The sequence below is a fragment of the Marmota flaviventris genome, chromosome 4 (assembly GCF_047511675.1).
Source record: "Marmota flaviventris isolate mMarFla1 chromosome 4, mMarFla1.hap1, whole genome shotgun sequence".
Taxonomy (NCBI): Eukaryota; Metazoa; Chordata; class Mammalia; order Rodentia; family Sciuridae; genus Marmota; species Marmota flaviventris.
This window is the reverse complement of record NC_092501.1, coordinates 116,744,889-116,754,210: the sequence shown is the minus strand read 5'-3', so window position 1 is coordinate 116,754,210 and position 9,322 is coordinate 116,744,889. Positions and strand designations below refer to the sequence as shown.

Genomic DNA, 9,322 nt, shown 5'->3' with positions numbered 1-9,322 from the left:
GTGGGGGGTGTGTTTGGGGTTTACATTTCCTTGCTACCTCCTTTAAGGTTATTATGACCTAAGCTTCCTTCCTCTCCCATGCTTTTCTGCCCTGATGTTCAGCTTCACATTGGGTACTGAACTATGGAGTTAACCAACAATTGATTGAACCTTGAAAACCATGAGCCCAAAACAATTTTGTTCTAACTTGCTCTTGCCAGATGTGGTGGTCCCAGTAATGCAAAGCTAACTAAAACACAAAGGAAGCTGAAGAAACAGAAAAAAAATAATGATAGCATTGAAGAGGTAAGTCATCATATATCAGTATTTATTTTAAAAGTGAATGGTCTAAAGGTACCAGACAAAAGATAGAGATTTTTCTGGTTAGATTCAAAGAAAAAAAATAACTCTTGACAATAAGCTGTCTACAAGAAACTCATGTCAAATTTATTAACATCAATAGATTAAAACTAAATAGGTGCCAAAAATATTTATCATGAAAAAAACATTTATAAAAATGATAGTAACTCTATTATTTAAAATGAAAATGGACTTCAAAGCAGAGATAATTGCTACAACAGTCATAATAACAGTCAATATATCAAGAAGGTATAGCAATCCTAAATAGTGGGTGCTAACAAAAGAACTTTAAGCATCTTAAATAAAAACTATCATAAATGAAAAGGTAGATATACCAGTCTATGCTCACTTGGGTACTCCGGTATCCCACTCTAAGCAATTAATAAAACTACTAGACTGAAACTCAGTTAGGGGATACTCAACAACACCTTCAACTAACCAGATTGATTTGACATTTATAAAATCTATACTCAAGAACAACTGAATACACATTCTTTTCAAGTGCCTGTGAAACATTCACCAAGAGAGATAATATCCTGCATCAGAAAATAAATGGTAAAATTAAATAATTAAAGTCATACAGAGACAGAATATGTTTCCTGACTATAATGGATTAAACTACAAATCAATAATAGAAAGCCATTAGGCAAATTTCCAAACGCTTGAAAATGAAGCAACATATTTCCAAAGAATTCAAGGGTCAAAAAGAAAATGTCAAAGAACATTTAAAAATATTTAGAACAAAATGAAATGAAAACACATTCAATATCTATGGAATGAAGCTGAAACAGTAAGAAAACTGATAAAAACAAAAAGCAAAAAAATAAGTTATCACTATAAGATATCATGAAGTTTACAACTTTTACAAGAATGAAAAGAAATTACCCCAAAGTATGTACACTTAGAGATTCAACAAAATAGAAGAAGCAGATCAATTTCTTGAGTGCAACACGCTACCAAAACTAAGATCAAATGAAATATATAAACAGCATGGCATGTAACCATTTAAGAAATGTAATTTGTATTTTAAAAGCTACTGAGAAGAGAAAAGTCGAAGACCATATGGTTTCACTGTGGATTTTACTGAACACTGTAAAATAATTAACACCAATTTTATACAAGATTATCCAGACATGAGAGGAAAGAACACTTTTCAACTCATGATATCAGTGTAATCCCAATACCAAAATAGACCAACAGCTTTACAAAAGAAAACTAAAGACCAATATATCTAGTAAACTTGATGCAAGAATCTTAAAATATTAATTTACTAATATATAAATATAATAATATATTATGACAAAATTTATTCCTGGAATGTAGTATATAAATATAAGTTGATGTAATCTACCATCATCAGGCTAAAGACATATAAATGTGCTAATTGATTTAGAAAAATCTCTGGAAATGCAATATCCATTCAAGATAAAGATTCTTACTATGCTGGAAATAGAGAGGGACATCCTCAGGTTGAAATAGAAGATGTACTAAAAAGATAAAATGTGCAGCTATGATCATACATGATGAAAGACTGAAAGTTTGCCCTCTGAAAGCTAGAAGGAGGATATGCTGCTAAAAGAAATCAAACAATACCTCAATAGTTGGAAAGTTGTGTAATGCCCACTGACTAGAAGACTCAAAATAGTAAGAGAATATGTTCTCCTAAAATTTCTATCAAAATCTTAGCATGAGCTTTTGAATGCATATACAAGGTTATTTTAAAACTTATAGGAAAAGGAAAAGGTCTTAAAATAACCAAAGCAGTTTTGAAAAATAATAAACTGGGATTAGTCACTCTTCTGAATGTTTAAGGATACCATATATATATATATATATATATATATATATATATATATATACACACATACATATATGCTGTATACAGGATAGTGTGGTCCTAACAGAGACCACACTATCACATTAATGGAAAAAAATAACAAGCCCAGAAATAACCACAATGAATATGCCCATAATTTTTGACAAAGGAACAAAAGCATTTCAATTGAAGAATACCAGCTTTTTCAAAACCTGGATATTCTAGGCAAAATGTGCCATTGGTCATTAAAAGGAGTAATTGGACATTCATACCCTTCAAAAGATAAATCTTAACAAAAAGCTTCATATCTTATACAGAAAGTAATTCAAAACGAATTACTTAAATGTAAATATAAAGTTATACTGTCTAAGGAAAAGATGAGAAAATATTTTCTACCTAGACATTGTGTTCTTAGACTGGACATAACTTGTAACTCACAAAAGAGAAAAATAATTTGTTACCTGGACTTAATCAAAATTGAAAAGTAAACTGTTAAGAAGATTACCAATAAGAAACTGGAAATAAACATATTAGTAAATTTTGTGTCTGACAGAGTCTTTACATCTGGAGTAAATACAGAATACTTAAGACTCAACAGTTAGAAATGTGCAATGGAAATTAAAGACATTTCACTGAAGGATATAAAGAAATCAACTAAGCAGACAGAAATATATAAAATCATTAGTCACTACGGAAATGTAAATGAAAATCATAATGGGACATTACTAAAACCACAATGATCTATTATATACATGTATAAGACTGACTAAAATGAAACATAGTTACAATGCCAAATGCTGGTGAGGATGCTGAGAAAGTCAGTCACTCATACATATATTGACACATATATTGCTGGTGAGAACATAAAATGATATAACAGGCCCCCAAAAGAATTTGGTAGTTTATTTAGAAAGTATATGTACAACTACTATATAAAGTCAGTATTTGCATTCTTGGGCATTTATCTCAGAGAAATGGGAATGAATGACCACACAAAATCTATACTTGATTGTTTATAGCAGTCTTATTTTCTCACAAATCCATTTCAATATGCATCTTATTATGTAAGTCTATGACTAATTATAAAAAACAAGGGGAAATATTTCTTTTGCAGTTTGATGATAGGTATGACAAGTATCAGGGTAAGTCACTAAAGTCTCAGAGATAATAAGTTGAACAATGGAGACTAGGAGAAATTTCTGTGCTCATTCTATTATATCCTATACTCTTCATTGAGTGAACTATAACATAAGTAATAAGAGAAATAGCACCACATTATATCTACTTCTTTCAAGATTCAAATTAATTAGTGATTATATTGCAAAATTTGGCAAATTTTGCTAGTTCAAAAGCATTATTTGTTTTTTGTAATATGGATACAAAAGATTGAATCACCATATGATATGAAAATGTTAAATAAAATATAACAACTCAATTGCTATAAGGTTAGAAAAAGGATAACAGCATAATCAAAACCAGCATACTTAAAAATCATGCCAAATCATCATTCAAGTGACCTCAACTTAGCCCATCTAATGATTCCCTGACTTGACTCATATATAATTTCCCAGTGATGGTGACGAGTGTCTTGTATTTATGTAACTTTCTTTCAGAGGAGGTCAGAACTCCTTAGACTCAATTAAGCCACTCATGAGAACACATATTTACATATGCTCTAATATAGCAGGTGGCTTATCTAAAATAATATCAATTACTACAGCCCTTACTCTTCTACCAGCTCTGACACATCTGGTAGACAAGCTGTGATTCACAGCTATAGATATGGTGTTCTTATTATGTCACTGTTTCTTTTTGTAATTTGGGCAAAACTACTTTTGGAGAGGAAAGCATGAGTCTCACAAAATTGAATGAATTGTGACAGTTTGCAAAAAATTTTTATCAAAGTTGTAGTTATTAAAGTTTACAGGTCACCTATTCTTGAGCCCAGGAAACTTTGTAATTAACTAATAGAAAAGCCAATAAAAAAGCTTAGATTTCCAATTCTCTTCAAGAATCATAAAACCACAGTACATTCTGATACACACGCAGTGTTTCAAGAGGATATTTGTTTAACAATATACTGTGGTTACACAGTATACTATGAGCTCTTAGGAGAAACTGTGGTAAAATTTTGATAGCAACATATTATTAATGTGATTATTATACTTATTCTGAAGTCCTTAAGTAGAAGATTGAATAAAACACATCTGATGGAAAATTTACCACTCTAGGAATTTTACTGGAACACTGAGGTCCCTTTACAAAGGACCTTAAAAATGGAACTTATAAAAAGAAGAGTTCAAGGAAATGTCATTCCTTCAAAATACATTTCCTTAATTTGCCATTCTATAAGTAAATTAGTTTTACTCACTTGCTCTTTCTCCTTCCATTTTACATCAAGTACTGTAAACCTGTATGCTAATGATCACCAGTTATATAAATTATAAAATAATGAACCATTATGTGACAAACAAATAGCAGTGACGGTAGCTGGTGACTAATGTCAGTGATTATATTCTATTTGCTGTTCCCAAAGTGTGACCTCCTAAGAGGACTTTTGGAAATAAGTTATCATTTGGGAGGTTAATCACATGCTAAAAGCAATCCTTGGGAGAAAACATGATTTGGGTGCTACAACTCCTTATATTGCAAAAAGTCTTGGAAGTATTATAAATTCAAGTCAAAATTACACAAGGCTATGAATTACATTATCATTAGATCTACTGAATTCTAAGAGCTGATCCATTTTCAAAGTGGCAGAGGCAACAATTCTTGCATTTTCAAGATATTTTCTTGTTTGTCAATTTGCCATTAATGGTTAATTCTTAGCTTCAGTAATTTAGCCAAGAAACATAGCTTCATTTTCCTGACTATGCCTTCACAGACTTCCTTGACAATGAGCACTTAGTCCTTCTCATACACACCATATAATTTGTGCTATCATAAAGAAGTACTACATTCAGCAAATTATAGTAAGTTGAGCAAAAACCACATTTATTGTCTGTAATATCAGTAAATTTTATTATGTTGTGAAGTAGAAAAAAATGCAGATGATCCAAGACAAAAGAGAGAAAAATTTAAACATTTTAAAAGGCTGAGTGCAGGGGTATAAGATGAACAAATGAGGTGTTGGTGACTTAAAAATCACAGGCATCCATTTCTGTTCAGCATTCAGGTCAAGATTAGGGGCTATATCTCTATAGAGATTTCTAATATTGGATAACATTTATTATGATTTTTTTGGGGGAAAAAGGAGGTGTTGATCCTTGAATTAATATATTGGGTCCATTTCTTGCTTACTGATAACAATTTAAGTCCAAAATCTGGGTTACCCTCAAAAATTTATCAAAGCAAATATTTATGTTTAAGGCATGGAAAATAAAACATTGAAGTTTTTCTCTCTAATATTTCAGATTTAAGTTGAGGAAATAAAATTAAGGAAGTCAAAATAATAATCATTTCTTTTCTGTATATGTACATACATGTATATGAAATTTTATTAATGTAAACTAAATACAAATATTCAAATTGCAAATGATTTTTTTTCAGCCTTAATCTGTGAACCTCTTCATTTTCTTACCCAGGAAAAAATATGATAACTCTTATAATCTGGGCAATATCCTCATTCTGGTCAGCCACTTGAAGCCATCTCAGGGGCTGTTTTTATGCCACCTCATCAGCATTGTTCTAGGAAGGAATGTGCACAGGCTTGGATTTACTACCTCCCCTCTACTGCTCTGGGTAGATTTTAAGGATTTTGCTTTCTTGCTATAGCTTTGATTCTTTACATTGCTGAGCAACAGTGCCCAGAGCTTAATCGATGGTAGATGATCCATTTTCTCTATGGAGCAGCTGTTCTTTCCCATCTTGATTATTTTTGAGGCAACCAAAGCAGACTCTGACCTGCTACTTTTTTCTTTTTTTTTTCTTTCTCCTTTCCTTCCTCTTTCTTTTCTTTTTTTTAATTTAATTTTATTTTTTTGGAGAGTCATGGAAAAGACCAGTTGGATGGAATCAAGCCCTCTGCTTCTTCTTTCACAGACACAGGCCCATCATTCCTACACCTCCAGATCATCATTTTGAGTAAAATATCTTTTTTTTAAGAGTAGGCCCAAAAGCTCACTAAAAATTTGCATTTGGATTTAACTTAATTGCAAACTTTATGTTTAGTCCATGTTTCTAAAATATATAATTGATTCTGAACCACTGAACTTAAATTGATATCAAACACTGACATACCTTCTAAGTGAATGTAAGCAAAGAACACCAGCCCTACTTTTCATCCCCCTAACCCAATATAACATAAAAAAACACAAAGTCATAGAAAGGAGCAGTCATAGTTTGATATTGTCCAGTGCATACCTCTCAGCTTCAGAATGCTTCTTCTTCCAGTCCTTGGCTGTGATCCACCCTGAGAAAGTCAATTCCTCTGTTAAATCTTGCACATAATGAGACAGGATCACCAACAGCCAGGGGAGTCAAGGATCCAGATCCATCCACAGACAAGGTGAAAAGACAAGGTCCAGTATCTTGGTTCCAATATTCACCTTAGAGTCATGCAATGAGTCATTAATCTCAGGCACTAAGGCCAATGCTCTTAAAAGAAAGACACAGGATGCAATTGTCTGAAGAGTTGCTTATACTCACATATTATACTCTTTGCCTTATGTCCCACAATGTGGCTTTATAGCCTTCACCTCCAAAGCCATTGCTGCAGGAGATATACATGTGTCCATCCATTTGACTTCACAGTGATTGTGAATGTGCTTTTTTTTTGTGGGAAACCTGTGAGCCACCCACAACCCTTAACCATTCCATATTCAGATGGTTTATTTTCAGAGGATGGGAATGTATATAAGGACCCAGCCAGCACAGGTTAGTGACAGGTTCCTGGAAGCAGATGCTTTTTCCATACACTGTCCACTTTCCACATCCCACAGGAGCAAGGTGGTGTCCCAAGAGCCAGTGCAAAGCTTCGACATGTCTGGGTTTATAGGAAACCCAACAACCAAAATTGTAAGGTGGGATAGCTGCTGCCTTGCCTGTGAGGAATCATGTAAGTCCTACAACAGGACCATCTTGAGAGGCACTGAAGAACTGATGTGACTGGGGAATACAGGGTACCTTGGTGATTTCACATTCATGTCTTTTGAACCTTTCCACCACTTTTCAAGTTTTTCAATTAAAGGCCATGACTATCTGTTTTTATAAGTTCTGGGTTTGAGTTTGCTCTGCATTTTCCCCCTTCATGGCACAAAATCTACAGGAAGCCTGAGGAGGAGGAGTTTATTTCAGGTGGCATCTGAGCAGCAGCATTCCTGGTAATTGATGGAAGTTGTGTTCCCTCCCCACACCCCAAAATGATCTTCTTGGTTAGTTTCTAGATGTAATTATTTATAATATTTATCCTTTGGAAAATAATTCAGGCAGCCACTTCCTAATCTCCATGGGCTTGTGGGGCTGGCACTAAGGGCCCTGGAAATGCAGAGCTACAGAACATCCACAGCCGCCACTGTCTCCCATGCCTCCTCCCCTAGCCAGCGGTAATTTTTTTTTTCTAATGGGAAAACATATTATTATCTTATGGTACATAAATATGCAAAACAAAATTAGAATCACAGTCCCCTTAAATGTTCGAATCCCAATTTACCAGGGGGATCAGACATTGTAGTAATATGTCACTATGTCATAAGATAATTTACATGGCTCAGAAAGACAATCAATAGGAAGATGCAGTACAAGTCTTTTTCATTTTTTATGAATCAGAAGTCCAAATTTAACTGAATCATTGGATTACTATCTAGTAATCTAAGGATTAAATTCAACCTTAAGATGATGGAATGAAGGAAGAGTGCAGACTTAAGAAGCATATCTAGACATTCAATTTGTCTTTATTTTCTGTAAAGCAAATCTAGCAGAAGAGCTAATGGATTTAGAAGTCATATTTTCATTTCCAGTCCATGCTGGCTTCTCAAAGTTCTCAGCTCACTTGATAATTGTCTTCTTGAAAGCTGTTTTAAATAAACCTAAGTCAAGAATGAAAAGAATATGTCTCATATTGTTGAGAAGATCTGTTTTTAAGCTGAGACTTCCTGGGTCAATTTAATCTTGATATTTTTATTTTGTTTTTAGGAAACATGTATAAAAAGTCCATATCTCTTTAGGTAGGTTATATAAAAAACCTGTGCTGGGCCTTGATCTTGGGATTTCTTCCATCAGTGAGGTTACACTGTAATGAGTGAAAGTGAAGAAGAGATCAACACACAGTGTGGCAGGTACTGTAATAAAAGCAGTACAGATCTAGAGGATCATGGATGGACAAATAAGGTAACATATAAGCTCCAACCCTAGAGATGAATAGAAAACATGACAGTGATTTTAGCTTTTTTGTTAGAAGACAGATAATGCGAAATGAGCAACTAAAAATACGGAAAATTCCTAACTAAACAAATTCTTAATAGAAAAGGTACAGAGAAGTGGGTGAGCTAGGAAGGTAAGGAGAGATTTGATCATTGCAGATCTTGTAACCTCTGGTACAAAGTTGAGACATTTTTCTAAAACTTTGTAGATCTGCTAAGGTTTTTGTTTTGAATGACAGATAAAATTTTACATATTTACCATATTCACATATGTTTAAAAGTATATATACATAGTGGAATAATTAAATTTAGTTAATTAACATGTGCATTACCTCAGTATTGTTTTTTGTGGTAAGAGAGTTTATGTTCACTTTGTAAGCAATTTTCAAGCTACGAATATTATTAATACCGTTAAAGTTCTTTAGGCAGTGGAGTAACCTGATGAGATTTGTTGTTTTTGAAAGATAATTCCTTATGCTGTGGAAAAATTAATTGGATGAAAGAAAAACCAAAGCATTTGCATGTTGGTAATTGCAGTATTTTAGGAGAGAGATAAATGATGGTAGTCTGAGGAAAAAGACAATGAAGGATAGGAAAAATGAATGGATTTGAATCCTATTATGCAGGTAGACTTGGAATGAGCCTGTGATGGATTGGATGCAGAGTATGAAGGTGAGAGAAAATTCAAGAGTGATGCTCAGATTTCTGGTCTCAGAAACATTATTAATATAAAATGGCCACTGTTAGTTAATCATGGTAACTATAAACATATTTTGAAGATATAATAAATCTACTGAATATTAAAATT

At 33.1% G+C, this 9,322-nt stretch overlaps 1 pseudogene; it reads right to left on the bottom strand.

Moving 5' to 3' along the window:
• Positions 1 to 6,526: 6,526 nt before the first annotated feature.
• LOC114084045 (WD repeat-containing protein 31 pseudogene) lies at positions 6,527 to 7,348 on the bottom strand (annotated as a pseudogene).
• Between the last annotated feature and the right edge of the window lie 1,974 nt (positions 7,349 to 9,322).